Here is a 23,880-nt window from a genome sequence, read left to right as displayed (position 1 = left end):
AAATGGCCTAAATTTCATTCCATTGGCTAGTGTAACATTAAACTTAGCATTCTCAATAGGTGGGTTACCCCAAGCGTAGAGTACTACATGACTAAGCACATTGACTCTTGCCCTCGTGTCCATGATCCCTTTTTGTGTGGCAGCTCCTAATGCTAGGATCAATAGGACTGCATGCATCACTATGCCTTCCAAAAAGCATTCATGTGTAATGACTTGGGCATTGAGTACATAATTAGACTAGGTATTTGAGTTATCACATCATGATAGTGTAGGTCACCTATCCCTTGCTCCATTGGTCCTTGAACCCACTGCTTCAACCCTTGCCACAGTGTTGGGTGCTGCCTAAGGAGATCTCCCAAAGGCAAGGTCATAGGGGTTATCACCAACATAGTGAGTAGGCTATCAGTTGCATGAGTATCTCCTAATTCAACACTCCTTGGCCATTGGCCCTAACTAGTTTGCTGGCCCATAACGTTTAAGCTCTATCTTTGCGGTACTGCTTATGGTGATGATACATCTCTCGATTTTACCCTTGTAGGTAAAACTAGTGTGCTCATGCTAGAGAGCTCATCGAATTCATCCTCTAAGATATGCTCAGTGTCTTTCAAGTATTATTGGGCTTCTTTCACCCACTCCTTGACCTTCTCTATGGATTCGAGCTAGCATTTTGGGTTGGGATACTCCCCTACCTTGCCACTCCCCTTCTCTGTCATGTTTGGAGCAGATGTCATTGCCTCTACATCGGTGACTTTCTTTCCTACGAGCAATGCCATAGCACTTTGTTTTGAGCGTGACCTTGGCCTTCGTGCTCTTCTTCCTTTGCCTACAACTCTTTTTCCCTATCAAGACTATGCCTAGATTGTTGGGTCCAATCAGTGATATGCCAGCTTGCTTTGTCTGTGCATGAGTCATGATGTGTAATGGAATAGGTGTGTCCTCTCCATCAAATGTCTCAACTCCAAACAACACCAATGGTATTGATGGCTCGTTCTTTGTAGAATAGAGGGTGGCTTCCATCTAGGGCATTTGGAAAACAAGTGAGTGATTCCACACTTTGAGCACCTAAGATTAGCCTTTTCTCAATTAGCTTGCTCCTGTTCAGGGCAGCGCAAGGAGATGTGTCCTGGGTGACCGCAAGTCCTGCACTCTTGGGTCTGTGCCCTTCTAAGCCTCTACCTCTACCTCTTCCTAATGCCATCATTGGCAATGATCGGTAGTCCATGAGGATTGGATTGCCCTCATCATCATATGAGACGTAAGGGTTCACATAAGGCTTGTTGCATCGTTCGGCTCCTCCATGTAGTGGACTAAGTGGGTGGGTGGGTGATGTAATGTCCAAGTGGTCGGGATATGCATGTGGGATTTATCTCCAGCTAGAATGGCTGGTTTAGCATCATTAGGTGCCAGGAGAGCCAATGGGGCTCCCCTCTCAAAGAAATTTGGTGGCCTATTTCCTAGATAAGGCTCGTTGTAAGGTTGTGAGTATGGGAGTCTCCTCGGTAGTCTGCAATGCATGGCATTATGATTGAACCTATCGCAATTGGCACAAGGTTGGGACCTAGGATCTTGACACTTCACTGGCAGGTGGTTTCCGCCACAATACATGCATTGGACGTGTGGACATGTAGGTCTGCTCCTCATCTCTTGTAGTCTTGTTACCTCCACATTCATTTTTGCTAGCTCTTGGCTCGTGGTTAGCTTTAGTCAGCACTCTTTCCCTTATCTTGGCTACTTGGGACCAATCAATCTTTGGATGTGGTTGCCCTTCCTGAGGTTCTAGAGCTAGCCTCATCTCAGTTTGAGATCTTGGAGCTCCTCTCCTTGAGCTAGTCATCCACTCTTATGGCCTCTTCAAAGACCCTAGTTAGCATGTCTCGCTGCAAGCTTGAGTTGCCTACCAAGGCCTTGTAGAGTTCCTCACTTTGTATTCCGTTCATAAAGACTGTGGACATCGCTCTTTCCATGGGTCATTCATTTATCAAGATTCTCTTAAAGAGACTCCGTACAAGGGTAACGTAGTTCCATATGTCCTCCTCGTCTTTCTGTTTTATATTCATCAACCACACTATTAGATTGTCCAAGTACCTAGTCTTTGAGAATCTCTTAAAGATTCTACATGATGTGCTTCATGTACCATAGATCACTAAAAATATTTTGTCGGTTGGACAGATGGCAAAGAGCAGAATTAGTCAGATTCAATAAGGATAGATGCTTTATCGAGGAATATGGTAACGGCTGCAAATTGATTGCTACAGGCAAAAGAGATGGAAGAATTTTTATGTTGGATGCATCTATTTTCCGAATTGAAGGCAGCCATGTTTGCGCATGATGATGGAGTTGTACGGGACGTTGAAATTTGGCATAAACATATTGGCCATATAAATGTTCAGAAGCTAAAATCTATGCTGCAAAAAGAGGTTGTACTTGGGTTACCTAAGTTCAAATACAATGATCTTGGACATGTATGCTATGCTTGTTAGTTTGGGAAACAAGGTTTTCTTTTATGAGACATGTCAGGAATAGTTCTCGTCCATTGTAGTTACTACACTTGGATGTGTGGGGTCTGTCTCATAATGCTTCTTTCAATGGCGCTCAATATTACGTCTCTTTCATTGTTGATGATTTCAACATATACACATGGTTATACATTATGAAACACAAAGATGAGGTGTTTGATACTTTTAAAGGCTTCAAAAAGCATGTTGAAAATGAATTGGGATGTTATATCTCATGTTTAAGATCTAAAGAATATGTATTTAGAGTTTGACAAGTATCTTGCCAAATATGGTATGGAAAGATAGATTACTTGCAGTTATACACCACAGCAGAATGGTATACCAAAGAGGAAAAATCGTGTGCTTATGGAATCGGCAAGGGTAATGCTTAATGAAAAGATTTTTCCAAATGCTTATTGGGTTGAAGCAGTGGTTACTGTTGTTAATGTGCTGAATAGAACTCTTACAACCATGATTCATGATGTAACTCCCTATGAGAAGCTATATGGGCACAAGCCAGCTGACATTAGGCATCTTAAGGTGTTTAGCTATAATGCTTACATGTATGTTCCGTATGAAAAGAGAAAGAAATTGGATCCAAAAGCTGACCTTCTACAAATTCCAGAATTTAGTTTTATTGGCTTGCAGTAAGTTTCAATAATTCAAAATAACAAGATCTTTAATAAATCACAACCCCTCTGCTTTTGGATTACGCTCAAAGATCTAAGAAAGTCATCTGCAAAAGAAAAAGTGATGGTTAACAAACAAAACTCCAATGTGCATAAAAAAGTAGAATCATCCATCCAGCTAGCTATAAGTGGTCCTACAAGTGATGCTTCATCTACAGTTAATCCTTGGATACTCCTTGGACAAGACGACTGCATAATTGTACTCCTACATTCACTACATGGATATGTCAGTGAGGGGGAGATTGGATAAAGGAAATGAAAATATGTTTGATGATGTGACTAGTCTGCTTATAGCAGTATATGAGTCACCTGATAATGACAATTTGGATAGTGAGTTGGGAATAAAGGCATAGTAGGTATGTGCCGCCTCATGAGAGGCAAGCTCAGAGAACCGCAATTAAGAAGGTCTGAAAGAGTCAAAAAACCGGTTGACATATTGACATATAGTGGATATTCATCCCATCATTATGCTTACATGACTAGATAACAGGTTTCAAAGAACCTATGAAGTTTGATGATGCAGTTGTAGATGAGAATTGGTGTGCTGCCATGGATGAAGAATATGCAACATTGGCTGAAAATGAAACATGGGATTTGGTCAAGTTGCCTGAAGGCAAAGTATCCATTGGTTGCAAATGGGTCTACAAAGTAAAATGCAAGTTAGATGGTTCACTAGAATGGTATAAAGCTAGGTTGTTTGCAAAAGGATATGTACATAAATATGGCTTGGATTATGAAGAGACTTTCAGTCCAGTTGCCAAGATGGCAAAAGTGAGAATAGTCATTGCATTGGTAGTGTCTAAGGGCTAGAAATTATGGTAGATGGATGTTAAAAATTCTTTTTTGAATGGTGAATTACTTGAAGAGGTGTGTGGAGTAACTTGAAGGCTATGTTCATCCTGATTTTCCAACATATGTGTGTAAGCTAAAAAAAAGCTATATATGGGCTGAAACAGGTATCAAGAGCATGGAATGCTTGGATAAGTAGTTATTTACAGCAGCATGGATTTTAGATAGCTCATGCAAATCACACTCTATTCACAAAGAAGACGGATCATGGTTATGTTTTTCTGGTGGTTTATGTAGATGATCTTACATCAATGGACATGATGATCAAGGGATTGCTAAAATTAAATCATTGCTATAGATTGAATTTAAAGATAAAGATATTGGAGAGCTAAAGTATTTTCTTGGGATTGAAGTTATATCTACACTGCATGATATATGGCTCTTGAAAAAACAATATGCTCATGATATGTTGTAGAAGTATGGCATGACAGAGTGTAAAGCTATGGAGACACCCTTGGATCAAAATGTCAAGTGGGCAATTGATGTAGGGACTGAAATAGAGAATGTAACTATGTATAGATAGATGGTGCAGCTTGATCTACCTTATTATCACTCATCCTAACTTGAGTTATGTAGTGGGATTGATCACATCTAGATGCAATCAGGAGGATTATGCGGTATGTGAAAAGTACTATGGATTATGGGTTGTTTTATAAGTATGGGAAATCCCTTGACTTGATAGGTTACTATGATGCTGATTGGGCTGGTTGTACCTATGACAGGAGGTCAACCAGTGGTTATGCATTTGGTTTGGGCAACAATATGATCAGCTAGAGTAGTAAGAAACAACGTACCATTGCTTTGTCTAACATGGAAGTGGAATACAGACAACATTAGCGGCATGTGAAGTAGTTTGGTTGATAAAATTGCTAAACGACTTGGGAATATAGTTGGGCAGCAAAGTCAAGTTGCATTGTGAAAATCTTAGCAGTGTAATGTTAGTTAGCAATTCCGTCTATCATGCTAGATCCAAACATATTGAGGTACTTGCAGGGTAAATTGACTTGTTGCATGAATTGTTGAAGTGTAGCTAGTTGTGCTTGCAAGTTTTGATGTGCCCTTCGCTCTTCTTGAAGATGCATCATGATTAGATTCAATCTTTGTTCCATAGTCGGCTTTGGAAAATTGCCTTCGCCCATAAAATTGTCCATGCTATGATTTGACATCTTGGATTTGATTGAAGATCCATCGCTCGTCTTCTAGCCATGTGTGAATAAGATCTCCATGAACTTCCTTTGTTTATTAGTATGCCTTTGCTTTTACGATCTTGCTTTTCTCAGGTATGGCAATTGAAAACGGTCTTATTTCAAGCAAAATAGTCTTTTGCATAGACTGTGTGTGACAGCCTACTTGATGTAAATCCGTTCAGCCAAGTTGCAAGTGGGAAAAGGGGCTTACTAGAGCTTCAAAACTGGTTCGGAGTACCACAGTATGAACACTTGCTATGGAAGAGATTGATAATTAAAATTTAAGATTTAAATTAAGCTTAATACCTTAAATCTTTTTAAAAAAAATCTTAAGCAATTAGTTGAATAAGTGCAGGACGGCGACATGTTTTTGACGGAATCGTCGTCAGAGAGTTCATGCCAAATTACTAATTTGAAAATTTTAGAGCTTAAGCATTAAGGGTAACAATTCCCTAAATATCAATTACTTTCTCTGTGAGAAAAGCGACTCGACAAAGGGGATTCCCGAGTGGTCCTCTACCTGCTGTGAGAGGTCCTTCACAATCAGAGGGTACAGCAGGGGGTTCTTCACCACACCAAGAACATGCCTTTGTTTTCAGTTTGTTGTGAGACAGCTTGTAGAGCTCATTTGTTCCACGAGCTTCGCCTTCACACAAGATGGCAAGCGATTGGAAGCTCTTGATCTCAACTTCGCTCTAATACCACTGATGCATAGATTGGATGTTGTATGCATGCGTAGTGATTGCTGGAAGGTCCCCAAGAATAAAGAACTCTACAATCCTTCATAATTTCAAGTAAAAAGAAAAAATGAATTTGCATGACACGAGACAAAAAGACGAATTGGGTGCAATCTCCCCCCATGCCTTCTGTGAGTGCTTCACAAGGCATGCATTTATAGATTTATTTATCTTCAAGCCCAAAAATATCCCACTTTACAAATAGCATGCTTTTGCTTTTGCGTATGCATTTTCCCAATTATAGAGTAAGGCATTTGGGTGTTGTCAAAGGGGTTTTAGTCGAAAGGTCACGAATCCATTGCGGATCAGAGATAGAAGGAAGTAGAGATAGGAGATCGAAGACAAGGAAAAGAATAGACAAGAGGTAAACATGACAAAGACAAAGCACAATGAATTGAATCAATATATATTGACAGAACTTGAAATCCTTTGTCTGGCACTACTCAGAACCAATCTCCAGGCATTAGATCTCTTGGAGCTCCTTTGTAGACCAAAAATGTGCATCAAAATAACAATTCCTTCTCTGCTGTTTGGCACCCAAATTTGATGGCTCTGTTGGCTTTGGAAGGGGGGTAAAACCTCAGGACACCTGCTCCAAAATCTCCTACTTCACTCCCTCTTCTTCTTTTAGTTCAAAGTGCAGTTTTTAGATTGTCAACAGCAATCGCGACGCACATGATTTCGCTAGTCTTTCTTTTTAATTAAAAAATCCATAACTGACTAAAAAAGCAACTTGCTTTTTGCATGCCATCCTAATATAGAAACTTTTCTAACTTTTTCGACTTTTTACAATAAATAAAAGTAGGCTAAAATTGTCCAAAAATCTAGTATTTTTGGACCATTCATGCCACTCACACTAGTACTAATGACTAAATCACATTGACTCTCTTGATCAATAAGAAAGTTGGATGATGATGCCTTCCATGCTTTTTCACACTGTGTTTGCATAGCATCACGACATCTCCATGATATCCACCCCCTCTCAACTTGCACATCCTCTGGTATGTGCCAAAAAACCTAGTTGTCACTAGATTCTGAGTCCTCCTCATCCTCTACAATCATATACTTTGCTTCTTTATCTTCCATATCTTCTTGGCTAGCCCCTGTATCATGGACGTTGTTTTCTTCCAATTCTGGAAACTCATAGGCATTAGATTCCTGTCTGATTCTTTTCCCTTCTATCGAAAGTTTTATAGTTGTTCCATCCATCTCATTCAATGCATAAGTAGCATTATCAAATACCTGTCTTACTACATAGGGTTCAAACCATCTTTTGGAAACTTTATTATGTTGGTTTTCTAAACTGCTACCATAAACCAATACCCACCCATCTTGTATGGTTCTTGGTCTCAATCTATGTCTTTTGTCAAATCATTTCTTATTCTGTATCCTTGTTGCCCTTAAATTTGCAATTGCAATTGCTGCCTCTATGTCTTCTAACTTTCTTTCCAACTGTCTAATGTGCAAGGCCAACAACTCCTCTCGATTCAACTCCTCTTCCCAAGGTAGTACACTCCATGTGATGGTCATCTCTTCTATCGGCATGATAGGTTTTTGACCATACATCAATTCTGTAGGCATATATCTTGTAACAGCATTATGAGTTATTTTGTCAGCCCACAAGGCATAAGGGAGCAATCATGGCTGCTCCTTTACCTTCTCTCTACATGCTTTTGCCAATGCCTTCACAATAGGTGGATGACCTCTTTCACTTTTTCCATTTCCTTCAGGGTTATATGTTGAAGTTAAAGTAAGCTTTATCCCCAACCGTGCAAAGAAATCATGAGCTTCATCTGCATCTAGCTCACCCCTATTAGCAGTAATTTTTCCCACATAGCCATATCGACAAAATATCTCTTCTAAGAGAAAAGTACACATGACATTTGTTGTCTTAGTGCGTAGAGCTCTCCCTTCCACTTGATTAGTCAAGTCTTCACGGGCAAGCACAAGATATCTCATTTGCTAAAGACTTGTAGGCATCGTGACTAAATCCACCACCCACTTAAAATGAAGAGACAATGGATATGTGGGCTACAATCCATCTCGATGTCTCACAAATGAATACATTTGACATGTCATACATGTTTCCACAAAGTGAGCAACATCCTTATACATACCCTACCACCAATATCTTTCTTTGATCTTTGCAAAAGTACCCCAAACACCTCTATGGGCCCATAAATTTTCATGAAATTCTTGCATAACATTTCCTTGTGAAGCTTTGTCACCCAAAACTTGCAATGGTATACCCTGTATCTTTTTAGCATGTTTCCATAAGTATCCATCTTTTAAGAAAAAACCCATAGGCTTTCCTCTTGATCTTATTAAACTCCTTATCTGACCATTCATCTCTCTTTGTTAATGTACTGAGGTATTGACCAATTCTCAGCCATTCTCTTGCATATTTGTCTTCCAGAAACACTTCTACACAATATGCAAAACATCTAAAGTGTCTTCTCTTTGTTGTCCAAGCTTTTGTTAATGCTGTAGCAACACCTTGCATTGCTAAATTCACTCTTACAACATCATTTTTAGCCACAAGAAAGTCATCTTCTTCCTCTTCATCCATCATCCTATCTTTATTCTCATAGCGTGCCCGAGATAACATGTCTGCCGTTGGGTTATCTCTTCCTGCAATATGCTGAAATTTAGGGTTCAAAGATTTTATGTATGCAATCCACCAAAGCATAGCAATGTCTGGGGTAGAACAACTAGTAATTATACCCAATACCGGCAAACAATTGGTCTCAATGACTACACGAGCACCCATAAAATACTCTTTATCACATTTAAGGGCTGTCACAATTCCCCATAATTCTTTTTTTATCTGTGGATACCTTCTCTGTCATTCAGTCAATACTTTAGCACCAAAGCATATTGCATATCTTTGCCCTTTCTCATCATCTTGCCCAATTGCCCATTCAATTCTGATTGGGCTTGTATCAACAATAATAATGATAGGCTTTCCATGTGAATAGTCAGCCTTTCTCAATGTAGGAGCAGATTTTAAGAGCTGCTTCAATTTCTTCATTTCTTTCTGATGCTTCCTTTCTGAATGAAATCTCTGATATTTCCTCAAAATTTGATATAGAGCCTTGGCTACATGTGCAAAGTGAGGAATCCATATCAAATAGAACACACATGCACCCAAGAATCTACGCACCTCTAATACATTCATGCATACATCTTGCATTCTATCAATCCCATCTATTTTTGCTGGTGATGGTCTTCGCCATAGGGCTCAAACATATGCCTAACAATCAAAACCTCTTCAACTCCAAAGACAGACTTTTGTCTAGAAAGAGTTAAATGCACCTCTTCTAGACACGTCAAAATCCTCTTACAATCCACAATATGTTCTGCAACAAACTGTTTGCATCCATGAGCATCCATCTCTTCATTCTTTTCATCCACTGCTTACCCTTTGATTGGAACATCATCCAAGAAGGGCATTGTCAATTGTGGCATAAAATCCATGAGTACCCTATTCATAGCGTTTGTCATGTGTGCCACTAAGTTTGTTGCACCCAATAGGAGAACACGCATTTGTACTAACCCCAAGGGAGTCTTCATGGTTGTGATATCTCTGCTTTTTCAGTTCAATTTGAAACTGATCATACCCTGAGTAAAGATCACCCAAAGAATAGATCACTCTGCTTGCAAAAGCCTCTGCAAATTCATCAACCACAGGACCTGCACCCACATTTCTTATGGTCACTTTATTGACCGGTTGCATGTCTTGAATAAATATCAAAGCCCCATTCTTTTTGGGCATAGTGAACCAACAATTTGAGTACGAGACTGAAGAGGGCTCCAAGATCTTAATGCGAATCTTTTCATTTAGCAAATCCATCAACTTTGGCAAGTAAGCTTTAGGCACTGGAATAGGCCTCAAGTTCCATGGTACATGTGGCATAGTAAATATTACCATAGAAGAGACAACATTTGGATCCACACAACCTATTTCAATTGGCTAAAATGCAAATGCCTTTCCATGCCTAGCCAACATCCACATAAAACAATGTGGATCAACCCAAAAAGGGCACTGCTCGATTCACAAGCCGAAGGTCGAGTGGTGGAAAGGCCAACCATGGGAATAATGTTTCACTCCTAGGTAGCTTTCGGGTTAGGTGGAGCTCTCGACACCCTTGCCAAGTCCGCAATGGAGTTGAAGACCTCAGTGGCCCCAACGTCAGTGGCATTGGAAGATCCTATTCTAGATAAAGTACATGTAGGAGACAAAGATTAACTTGAAGATAAGTTAGGAAACTTGCTTGAACTTGTTGTCAAAAGGACTGCTTGCTCTGTATTCGAGTCTATGCTATAAATTATGCAAATAATCCATGTTTCCTAAAAGTCTTAATTAAGAAAATAGATTTTAAATGTCACACATAAATGTGGTAGGATCTAATTAACTAACTAAAGAATGCCTATTGAGGAAAACGGGTGAGCAAAACCCCCGATGAGTCTGCCTTACATACAGCAAGGTGGTCCCAGAGAACTGGGAGGCTTCTCACAAGGTTTTACCGATGTATACTAACCATTAGAAACTGTTAGATTAGAATCTCAATTCATGCTATTTTAGGGGACCGGAATGGGACTATGCCCTATGGGTAGACAGGTTGATCGACCCATTCCTCTCGTTTCCCTTTCCTTTGAACCAAGTGTGGCATGGATCTTCTTTGGCTTAGGTATCTCAATGTAAAGTAGGATATCTAGGACCCAACGCTAGAATGTTGTTAGGAGACTTTGACCACTAGGAACCCAAATTTCAGGTCGATCCTAGTGGGTTCAGCCCGCGAATGTTCCATTGCAAGGCAGACTAGAGAGACCCTAGGTGACAAAACCCGTAACATTCCATGGGAGTGTCGGGCAGCATCAAAGCTTAGATTCATCTCTCGATGGATAGTTATAAACTTGTCATGATAGCCGCACATTACACTACCACCTATCTACCTTTACAATTTGCACAGGAGGGAGCTTGGTGCTCTTTTACAAAAAGTTTTAGGGGCACCTTACGTTTAAGAATGTGTTTCTACCTTTGACTTAGCTTGTGCTTTTCCACAAATTTTCTTTCTTTTTGTGTTGAGGTTAACATTACCTCGCTCCTAGTTTAATACCAGTCCCATGGCACTAATCGATAGTAGTTGGAAGGTGGGGTGAGTGTAGCCATATGGCTTTTTTGAGTTTGTATACAATCCCTTGCGGGGGATGGTGTTGGGTGGACTGTCCTGCAAATTGAAGATATAGTTGGTGTGGATCCTTCCCTGCCACTGACCTGGAGTGAATTTGTCCCTTGAATATGGTGTTGGATGGATCTCCCTCTCATCGATTGAGGTTGCAAAATGACACGAGTGGAACCTGGCTTTTCCCGATCCCCTTCAAGTTGCCTTATCTCTTTGCCTATGTTTGTTTAGAGTTCACCATTCCCACATGATGAAACCCTTATTCCTTATAAAATGAATTACATTGCACCTCGCGCTTTCCTTGTGAGAGCCTTCAGAGGTTCTTCTTCATTCTTGAGAGAGCCTTGCTAGAATATTCAGTGCTTATTGTCATCCTTGAGAGAGCATTCTTTATCCTAGATAGGGCCTGCATCATCCTTGAGAGGACCTTGTCACTGTAGGTGGAGCTCCCACTTTTTTTGAGCTTGCCTTATCCTGCGCTATTCCAAATGAGATTCTTCATTCACTTTTTGATTGGGCTTGCCTTGGTCTACATTTGATGTATTTAGTCTGCATGGTGACATGTGGTGTAAGAGGACCCCCTCCTAGATGGGTGCTAGTTTCATGACACTTGCAGTTTGGAGCTGATGAAGGTTTGTTGATTAGAAAGGGCGGTCGTGGAAGTTGATGATGATGGGGTCTCAAGTCTATTGGTCTTGGAAAGTAGGTGATCAATCAGTTAAGGTGGTGGAGGCCGGGAGCACATTGCATGGATGATAGGGCCTCCGATGTTGGTGGTTGGAGCCTTGTTTGTACCTTAAAAGAAAAGAAGGTGCACTACCTAGGGGTGTGTTAGCTTTTCCATGTGGTGCATTGTGCTTCTGCTAGTAGAATTGGGAGGTGGGTCAAAAACCATAGACAAGCTTAGGTGGTGTCCCCCATTTGAGGACCCAATTTGTGCATAAGGGAGGTGTGGTGTGTGTAGCTTGGGGTGACAGGTCTAACCATAGGCTAGTGTTACCTCCCTAGGTATGTCCTTCCCTTGATGTGCCCTAAGCATGAAGTGGGGGAATCAAAATGAGGCTAGGGGGTTAGGGATGGAGCCGACTGACTGAAGCCACCAGACGCACCCAACTTGAAAACCCCTAGGTGCAATGATTGTGATCGATGTGGAGTTAAGTGTTTTTCTTGTGTTTGGTTCTCTTTCATCTAGATTTGTTTCTTTCTTTTATTTTTCTCTCTTTTTTTCTTTTTTTTCTTTTCTCTCCCTTTTTTTAAATTCTTTCTTTGTTCTGGATTCACATAGTTATAACAAAAGCTAAGCTTCGTCCTCAGAGTCATGAGATGAGGTGGAGGAAGGGGTCTAATAGATTTATTAAGGAATTATTGATTCTGCAAGTACCCTTTGAGGTTCAGGTGGACTTGTAGAGTGGTGGTAGAGAGGAATGGATGATTGCAATGCGTAAAGCAACTATCATTCATATCCTCTAGAAGGGATAAACAAAATGAGAGGAAAAAAGTGGCACGCACTATTAGTCAAGCCATGGCGCAGTCGTCTATGGCATTGGGATTAAAGAAAAGGGGTGGAAGGTTGTGTTCTTGTGGGGTGGGATTTTGCCTAAGTAGCCTAAGGTAATTACAGATAGTAATGAATGCAAGGTCTGGGCACAAGGAGAATTCATTCACAAAACGGACGATAGAGAAATATTTTCTAGGGTAAAGATAAGGGCTTCCTCCAGTATGGTGCAATTTGTGTTGTAGATTACGGGGAAGTCATACCGACCATGGACATTGGGGTCAAAGTCTACTCCCATTCTTTGGGGGTATGGCATGAATATCATATTGTTGCATTCTAATGGGAGGTTGTTGTAGAGTGCCACCCAAGTATCCATGTTATGTCACAAAGGCGCCTTCTCTATGTAGGCTGGCACTTGTAGCCCGCTTGCATTGATTTCACGACCTCAAAAACCTTGTCCTGCCAAAATTCTGCACCCTCCATGTCCCAAAAGGGTGGGGTATTTCTCTCTCTCCTTCAGCCATCTATCTCCTAGCATGCTTCCAATGGCAATCACCTCTTCCACCACCTTAATAGGGAGGACTTGGTGCAAGTTGGTGGGGAAGTGAAAGTTAAGATCAAAAGGCTACCGTGCACTTTCTTATTGCTCCTGGATGATGAGATCTATGTGGAAGCTGGCTGGAAATTCATTTGAGGTTATTGGTGCAATGGGTGTAGTTGGTCCTTCTCCTAGTCTAGCATTCAATCTTCTCCTAGCTTCCTCCACCATTTGTTTCCTTTTTTCTTTCAGCATTGCTCTCCTCTTGGCAGAGGTGTCCATTGGTTGGCTGGTCTTCTGGGGGTGGAGAAGGAGGTTGTGGGACTAATTCCTCTTCATGAGGTCCCATCTCAAAAGTTCAGTCTAGCCTTTTCCTCTTGTCGGGCTTCCTACTACGCCCCTTGGTGGACCCTAATGCGTCCACCTCTTGTGGGGTTAGGCCTACCTGCAACACATACTTTCTTTGTTTTTTGGAGCTTAGGTGGATTCCCATTGCTTGTGTTGGCATCTATAGGCCTGCCTTCAGGGCTCTTTCCTATGACTGAGTGATGTTGAGTAGCGTATTGAGGAAGGCACATTGATGGGCCTCTAAACTCATGTGGACGGCTGCTGCTTTGCTTTCAGCCAATACTTTGTCTTTCTCCATGTGAGCTAGATAGTGCGCCAAGGTTTTAACTCTTCTTTCATTCTGATTGCCCATTCTTTCACTCTCCTCTTCATGTCCTTGAGGCTCTCCCCCTGCTTCTGAGTGCTAACACTGTCATCCTTCATTCTCTTGATCTTCCATTTCTCCTCTCAGTTTTCTACTGCTCTTCTGCCGAGGCTGCCTCTGGCGTCAAATTTTCCACCTCTTTTTCATATACGCACGCTCTTTCCTCTCTCAATGCTTCCAATTCTTCTATGGCTTTAGTGATCTTCTCCATTTCAGCTTGTAGATCTTCATAAAGCCCCACAATCTCTTTGTTGTGTCTTCACTGGCACCATATGGACTCAGTTTCTTCATCTAGTCTTGCCTAACATTCAGCTTCTGTCTCCTCTTTAGCATGTAGTTGCTCCTTCAGCTCATTAATTTTCCTTTGGGCCATGGCTATTTGGCATGTTTTCTCCAACTAGAATGCAGCCATGGCCTCCTTTTTTGGCTTGGAGCTCTGCTACTACTATTTTCTTTTCTTCCCTAGATTTTTCCAACTGTGATAGCAACTACTTTATGTATTCATTGTATTTCTTAGCTGGCAGCTCTATCGTGGGTATGGAGGTAGTAGAGGCTTCCACCTTTGCCTCTTCGGTTATTGTCTAGACTTGACATCAGCTGTAGCCAGTCTCTTCGTCCATGTCCTGGGTATGGAGGTGGTAGAGGCTTCCACCTTTTGCCTCTTTGGATCTTGCCTGGAATCGACATCAATTGTAGCCGGTCTCTTGATCTATGTCATCATTAGGGTACCCTCTCCAGTCCCTTGGGTCATCTCCTTATTTACAAGGTACTGCACCCATGCCAAGACATTGCTGCCAAGACATTACTACGGTCTACTTTTGGCATGGAGCCTTGGGTGGTTGTGAATGCAGGAGTGGTTGGCACTCGAAGGGTAGGAATGGGCATGATTGGTTCCTTGCCCTTGCCATCTTTTGCAGGAGGCGGCGTGATTTTCAGCACATGGGTGCTCGATCTCAGTCCTTCCTCTCTTAGCGGGCTCATGGTGTTCAGCTCATCTCTCTTGCTCTGTGGCTCTATTGATCGATGTGTTGCTAGAGACAAATCCTCATCCACCTTTCTTTTCAGCTCTGCCTCTTTTTCATCTCCTTCATTTTTCTCTCCTCCTCGAACTTTCTTGATTCTTCTCTCAAATTTTCTACCTCTTCTTTTGCTTTCTTTTTCCTCTCTTCTTTGGTCTTTTTGGACTCCCTGCGAGCCTCCTTGCGAGGCCTTTGTAAATATGTTTTTTCTTTTTTCCTCCTTTCTTCTTTTGTAATTTCCTATGTAGCCTTCCTCCTTTGCTCCCCATGCCTCTGTCAGCTAGTCTACAGCTCTCCTTCCCCTTTATCATCAATCTTTGTCTCTTCACTTGTTTGCATTTGCTGCTCTTGTTGAGGAGGTGATCTTAGTGGTGTCTCTCCAACTCCTTCCTATTCTCCTCCTCTCTACCCTTGCCCTAAGGCTTCTCTAATGATGGCCATAAGGATCCCATCGAATCCAATAGTTGAGGCCTTAGAAAATAAGGCTTTCCTTTTGCCCTTGGTAGATGGGGACTCTCCTCCTACTAACCCTCCTCTTGTTGCCAAGGCCTTAGCCAAGGTCTCTATGGTCTTTCTCACAAAACCATTGAGGTTCACCTCATCCAATGATCATGTTGCAAGGCTTTCTAGCAAAGGGACATTAATGCAGCTCATGATGGTGTTGTACCTCTGGCTAGAGAACAATGCATGTACCATTTTTGCTTAGAGTTGAATCTCGGGATTGAGGATATCTGCCAAGCTGATGCCATCATTGGTATGGACCTTCAATTTTTCCACTCCCAGCATGGCGTACATATCTCTCTTTGGATTTCATTGCACCTTATTGGACAATCCCTACTAGGTCTGGGGTTATCACAATGCGTAGCGAGTCTCTTCTCCCTCTCACACGGTAATGCTGCCGCGGTCCCTATGAAAAGTCCATAAGAACTCTACACAATGAATGTAGTCTACTCCAAGGCTCACTTCTTCCATCTATTTTTGTAGACTTCACTGCTCGATGATCTACCTCACAACGTGTTCTTTGATGGCCACATCTTCTAGGTTGAAGACATGTCAGAACTTAAACTGGGTTAAAGGCCCATGTTTCTACCGAAAGGCCATATTTTGTTGCCAGCTCTTCTTCTAAAAAAAGGCAATTTGCTCGCCTTTTCTTGGCCTGCCATGATGAGTGCCTATCATGAATTCATCTTCACCATTAGTGTTTTCTAGAATAATTACAAGGAGAAGGAAATGACTACATACTTGTTGAACTAAAATGCTTGAGTGCAGAAGTAAACTTTTCCTTCAAGTAGTCTATTGATTTCAAATTTTATTGGTATTTTCCTCAATCACAAGTTGTTTCATCCTTCCATTTTTATTTTTAGGTATATATTGAGGTTTCTAATGTGTGCTTTTCCTCTATTGTTTTCCTTATGTGTTTGATTTGATTCGTGTGTTTGGTTTGATTCACCTTATCCCCTCCCTCCTCTGAAATGAGAAGAATCCTTCCTAGGATTAAAGGGTTAGAGGATGAAGGGCCTTTAGCACATAATCTTAGTGTTTTAGTTTCATATGAGCCAAGCATAGAAATTTGGATTATATTCTAAGTTAGCATAGCTGTCCATGTCGAAAGGATGGATGCCTACATGCATAATGTAAGGGAGGAGATCAAGCAAAAAGTCATTGGAGTTCACTCTGCTAGCAATGTGCAGCTCCTCCTCGGTGAGGATGTGATCTTGATAGGGATGTTCCCTAATGTGTTCTTCTAGGGGTCGATTACGAATGGTAGTCAACATCCTATAGGAAGTTGAAGCTACATAGGTTGGGTCGTATTCTGATGCCTTGATTGCACGCCACTGCTCATCAGCATTGGTCATCATTTGGCATCCCTCTAGCTCCCATTGTAATCGAAAAGCGTACCATTTCTGTAGGAAAGAGGAGTTCTAGAGGGTGTTTCAAGCGCGCACTAATCGCTTATTATTCAAGTGTTTCAAGCGCGCACTAATGGCTATCTCTCACATAGCCAACATGCCATCCCTTTCTACAAGTGTAGTGAGCTTACCTTGATGCCCAATTGAGTTGCTTCCTCTCTCAAGCACTTTGATAGCTCCACGATTCTTGATGCAAGCTCAAGCATCCTCAAACCTCCACCTCCAAGCTCCATCTTCCATAGGCACGCGTGAGACGAGAGAAGAGAAGAGAAGAAGAAGAGAGGAGATGGAGGAGGGGTTCACCTCCAAGATCCCTCACCCTCACACACTCACTCCCTCACTCATTCACACTCCCTTCCTCAAGCACTCACAAGCAAGAAAGAGAAGAGAAAAGAAGAAGAGAAGAAGAAGAGTCCACTTTGCCACACACCAAAGAATAAGCTCTCATTCACTTTTTGAACTTTATGTATAAAACCCTCTTTCCCTTGGGCGATCATCCCCTTTTTACAAGGTCGGCCATAGCCTAGGCCCTTTTTTCCATTGTTCTCCTATCTTCCTAGCTTCTTTCCTACCACCCATCTATCTTTACAATTTGCACATGGGTGCTCTTGAAATAAATCATGGTGCACCTTACGCTCTTTTACAAAAGTATTGACTTGTGCTTTTTCTTGATGCACCTTCGTCTTCCATTCCACTTTTTCCTTGGCCTTGTCTTTTGCTTTATATTTTCTAGATTTTCCACTTTTCCACCTTGTTTCTTTGAGGGTTAACATTATCCCCCTCCTAGTTGAGTACCGGTCCCATGGCACTTGCTGGGTGGTGAGTCGAAGGGTGTTTTGGGGGTAGCCAAGTGGCTTTTTGAGTTTGTATATAGGCCACATTGGGAGGTGTGTTGGAGGATTTTATGGATTTGGAAGGCCCTTGAGTTGGATATGATCCCTGGTGTTAAGAGAGACTGATGGACGGGTCCATCTTTGAAGTTGAATATTGTGTTGGGTGGATCCATCGCACCTAGCCTTCTACAATTTCCTTCTCTTGTGTTGTTCCAAATGAGCTTCTTTGTTCACTTTTTGACTAGGGATTTTGTGTCTGCCCCTTGGTTGGTGGTGCTTGCATGGTGGCATGTCACATAAGATGGGGAGTGCATTGCATAGATGATGGGGTCTGTGGGGCTGGTGGTCGGGGAGTTGGTTTGTACCTAAAAAGAGAAGAAGGTGCATTACTTGGGGGTGTGTCTACCTTACCGTAGAGTGCGTGGTGCCAGTGCTTGTAGGACTGGGAGATGGGTCTAACCTTGGGCAAATCCCTCAGTGTGTCCCGCACTTGAGGACCCAATTTGTGTTTTGTGTTTAAGGGAGGTGCGGTGCAGGGGACTTAGGGTGAGAGGTCGGCGAACCATTGGCAAGAATTACCTTGCTGGGTATGTCCTGCCCTTGATGTGCCCTAAGCATGTGTTGTGGGGAACGAGGCTAGGTATGGAAACCCTAGGTGCAGTGACTGTGGCATGCAAGGTGCTTCTTTGGGGAGTTTAGTGTTTTTTTAAAAAATGTAGATGATTATATCCAGCATTTGGATGCAAGGGGTGCTCTCAGCCTCTACCTTGATCTTCTTAGACGAGTCGCGAGGTGGTCTTAGGGATTTAGCCAAAAAGGCATGGATTTGTAGGTATTCCTTGATGTTAGCCTTTGCATTAAGAGGTGTGGTTGACAAGAAAGGATGACTACACCTCGTCAAGTGTCTATTGCTCATGTCTTCAGGGATCCTCAAACAAAACGAGGGAAGCAGGGTTGCCCTCATCATAAACTAGCCATAGCGTAGCTATCTAGTCCTAGGTTAATGTCAAAAAAGAATGTGGGAAGGTTGGCTTCTTCGGATATTGGCTTTTATTGCTGGCTTTTGTTTAAGCAAAAACTAATGATCCTAATGTAATTACAAGTAGTTATGAAGGCTGGGTCTGGGCAAAAGGAGAAATCCTCAAGGAAGCGGTTGATGGAAGGGCACAAGTCCCCTGCTTTGAAGGTCATACATTCCTCGGGAGTTGCTACATTGACATTGTAGATCTTTGGAAAGTTGTACCTGCCATGCACCCCCTATTGTAATCCACTCCGTGTCTGCGAGGGTAGGGCATGTAGATATAGGATCATTTCAATCTTCCTGTAGTAGCATGCCATAGAAGGCCATCCTTGCATCAAAATTGGTGTCCCAAATTCTCCTCCACCACTTTGGTTGCGCCTTGTAACCTTGGACAGTTTTGGGAACTTGATAGACCTTGTCTTGCCAATAGTTTGTGGGCTCCGGCCTCCATTGTGTGATTATAATGCTCTGCTCCTCGACCCATCAATTTGCTAGATTATTGCCCAAAAAAAGATCCTTTCCACTACCTCCAGGGGTAAGACTCGGTCCAAAGTTCAAAGTTCGTAGGTAGAGAAAGGAGAACTCAAAGGCTCGCTCCCTTTGCTAGGCTTGCTCCACAAGTTCACGTCTTCTTATTCTTGCAACATTGACACGCTTGGGAACCTCGGCACCCTCTGGCTCTTCTAGAGGTAGATCAGGGAGGACTGAGCTCTCTTATTTACGGTTCTTCTTTGAATGCTTGCTCGAAGTCCAGACTTTCCTTGATGTCTTGTTCCACAGTGAGTTGGATTGGGGGTGGATGGGGCTCCTCTTGTTCCTCGAATCCAAGTTCCTTGAGCTCATAGATGGAGAGGCTAGCTTGTCGCAAGTAGCTACTTTGCTACTCCCTGGTTATGCCGGTGCTAGTTGGGAGTGTGTGCTCTTATAGGCCATACCTCAAAGCTCTAGTTGTCAATTCCAACTTCCTTTTCATCCTCACACCAAATCCTCACCTTCAACTTGTGTGACATGAAGCACAATGTTGAAAAAGTCTTGCCTCTATGTGTTGGAGCACGCTTCAGCGGCCTCAGCTCTGGATTCTGCAAGCACCCTCTCACACTCCAATATTGCTAGGCACTCTATCAATCCTCAAACTCTTTCAAAGTTGCGCTTCTCTGACTGCTGTGCCTTCTCTTCTAGATTTTCCTTACCCCTCTCCATCTCTTGAGATAGAATCATTACCATCTAGTGCTACTCATTCCACACCTCCATCATTTGGGTCTTCTCTTTATCCCTACCTTACTCAGCTACGGAGCAGTGTTGGTAGGCTTCTGCGATCCTTTTTGATAGATCTTTAGTAGTTTGCACACAACTTTCTAGCTCCGCTAGGTGCAGCTTCCTTTTGGTCATGGCCATGGCCATTAGTGCCTCCACCTCCTATTCGGCACTCTCTAGGTTGTCTTGCAGGCTTCTTGTGGCTTTGTCTATGGCTTCTTCCTTTATTTCTAACACGGCTCCTATTTCTCTCTTTAGCCTTCCTTGCTCCTCCATTACCGACTACAACTGGAATACCAAGGCATCCTCCCACTCTTGGCGTCATTCTTTTGATGCCTAGTCTCCTTCTTGTAGGCTCTGTCATAGTTCTGCATGCATAGCTTCCACCCGTGCCATTTATTTTGCTAGGGCTCATCATATTTTTGGATGAGCAACTTGTTGGTCCTGCTGCTCCGCCACTAGGTCTTGGGCTTCATCCTCTAGCCTTTGCCTTAGGTGATCTTTGTTCTCTTGTGCCTCCTTTTCTTTGGCAATGAGTTGCTCTTTTAGGTTTTGAATTTCTTTCTGATGCTCTATGGCTTGCCGTGTCATCTCTAGTCATAGATCCGCGACAACTTCTCTTTTGGCCTCTAGTTCCACAATCACAGTCTTCTTCTCTTCCTTAGCCTTCTCTAGCTAGGCTAGGAGTTCAGCCACGTAGGCGTCATAGTCCACAACAAGGGCATCATTGGCAGTGTTGTGGTGGTGGACACTTCCAACCTTTTCTGCTTTGGGTCTTTCCTTGACTTGGCGTCTACCATAGCCAACCTTTTGGCTCCTTCCCCTAGCGCCATCTCTAGCACTTTTGTGACCAAGAATTGCATCATGGACATGAGTTGAGTGGTGTCCATGGCAGGCACTAGCTCCTATGTGTTGGAGGTGGTGGTGGTGGTCTGAGGTGTGATAGTCAAAGGGAGGGGATGCAATGGGGCCTTTCCCTTCCCTGCAACAACTGAGGCTACTTCAGCATTGCCGCTTGGTTTGCCTTCGTGCCGTGGGCTCAAGGTGGCCATTTCTCTAGGGCTATGAGTCTCCTTGACAGACCTGTGCATGGCCTCTGCCATGTCTTCATCCTCCTTTCTCCTTATCTCTTTTGCCTATTGCTCTACTTTTCTCTTTCTCTCATCTTCGTCCCTCTTGGACTCTTATTGGGACTTGCTCGACTCAGCCTGTTCCTCCATTGTCATTGTTTCTTTCATCTCCTGCCCTTCCCTATCACTTATAGTCCTTTCACTGGATTGCACCTGTTTGTGTGGTGAGGCAATCAATCAAGGGTTTCCCCTACTCCCTCTCCACCTCCCTCTCTATCCTTCAAGGCCTCCTAGATGATGGCCATTAGGATTCCACCAAACCTAATGGTGGATGCCTTGGAGGAAGTCTTCTTTCGAGCCGATCTTGCTGTGGAGGAGGCCCAGGATTTCCCTCCTGTGACTGCACTACCGGTGGTCAAAGCTTTCGCTGAGCTTTCAATAGTTTTTCGCATGAAGGCATTCCAATAAATTTCATCTAGGGATCCCATTGCGATGCTCTCCAGCAAAACGGCACCCTGATTCTGTTCATAAGGCATTGTAGCTTTGACTGGAAAAAAGAGCATGGACCATCTTTTCCTGCAGCTTGATCTTAGGATTTGGGATATCCGCTAAGCTTATCCCATCCACTATGCGTATGACAGCCTTGTTCATCTCTAGCATGCTATACACATCCCTCTTTGGGTGTCCCTCTATTTTGCTAGTCAAACCTAGGGATTTCTCCACCACCATAGGGCTCAATTCCACCTCCACTTGGTGGGCGCATTCTCCTTTTTTGACTATCACCATGCCATAGTTCCTTTTGGCATTGAAGCTCCTTAGAAATTCTGTGTGCTTTTCGTAGTTGACCGCCTGTCCGACTTTCTCCATGTACTTCTATAGATTGCACTAGTCCACGAGTTGCTTTATGAGCGGCTCTTCCATGATGGCGTCTTCTAGGTTTATGGCATGCTTGAATGCGAACTGGTTGTAGGCCCTTGGCTGCTGTAGCCCCTTGTTTCTACTATCAAGCCATACTTAGCTTTCTCTTCCTCCATGAATGGAAGCTTGCTACCTTTATCTTGCCCTACCATTTTAGGTTCCTATCATATATCATGGTTTACCATTAGTATTCTTAAGACATTTTCTTATTGGAAGATAAACCGGAATTGATCATGCTTTTATGGAAAGAAGAACATGCTTTAAGCATAAAAATAGAATTTTCCTTTGAGCAGTTCTATTCATTTCCAGGATTTTATGTCACTTTTCCTTGATTTCACCTTACTTCACCTCACCCCCTCCCCCCTTGGAAATGAGAAGAATCCTTCCTAGGATTAGACATGGGAGAGGCAAGACATTTGAGCACAATAGGGTGCTATTTACCTGGGCATAAGCCAATTGTAGAAATCAAGGTTGTATTCCAAATCTGCATGATGATCGAGATTACGAGGACTAAATTAAATGCATACTTGGGTAATGTAAATTAGGATATCAGTTAGAAAATCACCCAAGTTGATGTGGCTAGCCACATGTAGCTCATCTTCTGTAAGGGCATGATCAATGTAAGGATGGATGGTCGTCTAGGTGTTTGTATTGAGTGATGGCCAAGACCTTGAAAGAGATTGGTGCTATGTAAGTTGGGTCAAACTTGGTTGTTTTGATGGCACGTGGCTGCTCAACATTAGTCATTATTTGGCAACACCGTTTCTCCCATTGGAGATGTAGGTTACACCATTTTTGTAGGAACGAGGAGTCAGAGTCAACGAGGCAAAATAGTTTCTCAAGCTCAATGGTTGACGTAGGCCTTTGGGGCTTGTGGTATGATGTTATTAGTCATTTGATGAATGCATGATCTTTTGAGATTTCACCATTATTGATCAACTCCTTTGAGACTTTGAGGGATGTTACGGTCATAAAATTGTATTCTTCCCAAGTGCAAGATAAGGAACAAACCTCGGTGGTGCCACTGGTTCATCAAGCAAGCCGAGGTCAAATATTTTGTAACTCCTACAGAATGTGGTAAAGGTATTATCCAAGAGCTTGATGCAAGTTACCAGGTCATCTCCCGTATTCTCAACAAGGTCCTTGTCAATCGATAGAAATGAACATCACTTGTAGGAAGGCGTAAGACCTGCTGGTGGTTGGGGTGGAATTGAGCTAGACACTAATGGTTCGAGGGGTAGTGGACTTGGCAGTGGTGTGTCTAATGGTAGCTCCGTAGTTTGATCGATGTGTCGAGTGCTACTTTGGGGTACTAAGGGTAGCTCTAGTGGCATAGATGGTGTGTTGCCCTCTTGCACAACCACTGGGGTGCCAAGATCTCTAGACTTAGATGATTCTAGGGTATCATGCGACTGTTTAGGTTGATAGATTGGTTGGGATTTTTTTACCACAATTGTTGTGGGTTCTGTATTCTTGGCCACTTGGGTTTTCTGGGTGTTCACTGCCTTAGCAGAGTGTGGCTTCTTGGAGATGGGGTGGCAAGTGATGGTCGTGGTTGAACTACGCTTCTAGGATATTTCTTATTGGGCACCCATATCTAGGTGTTGCCTTCGTAGTATCCTTGGTCTTGCAACAAATCTTTGGGGATCCATTGCAGCTTGATTTTGTGCTTATGTTGATAGCATCGAATCAGTTGCTTAGGTTTTGAATGACAGTTGTTAGCCTTGCAGGGTTGTGTTTGCTGGCTGCGAGTAGTAGGTCATTTTTGGTGCTTTGGCACCCATTTAAGTGTGGGATCTGTGGCTTTGGGGATGGCCTTAGTTGACGGTGGTTTTGTAGTTTGGGTGGGTTGTGATGATGCATGACCCCCCTCCCTAGGCTTGGTCCTAGGTAGCTCTATCTGTGGCATGGCATGTTTGAGTGGAGCCTCGTTGCCCTTGCTGAAAGCTGTCATAATTCAAACATTG

Source organism: Lygodium microphyllum, chromosome 22 (genome assembly GCF_053477565.2).
Source record: "Lygodium microphyllum isolate KBCC chromosome 22, Lygodium_microphyllum_v1.1.10, whole genome shotgun sequence".
In the NCBI taxonomy this organism is placed as follows: domain Eukaryota; kingdom Viridiplantae; phylum Streptophyta; class Polypodiopsida; order Schizaeales; family Lygodiaceae; genus Lygodium; species Lygodium microphyllum.
Note: the sequence above shows the minus strand (reverse complement) of the source record.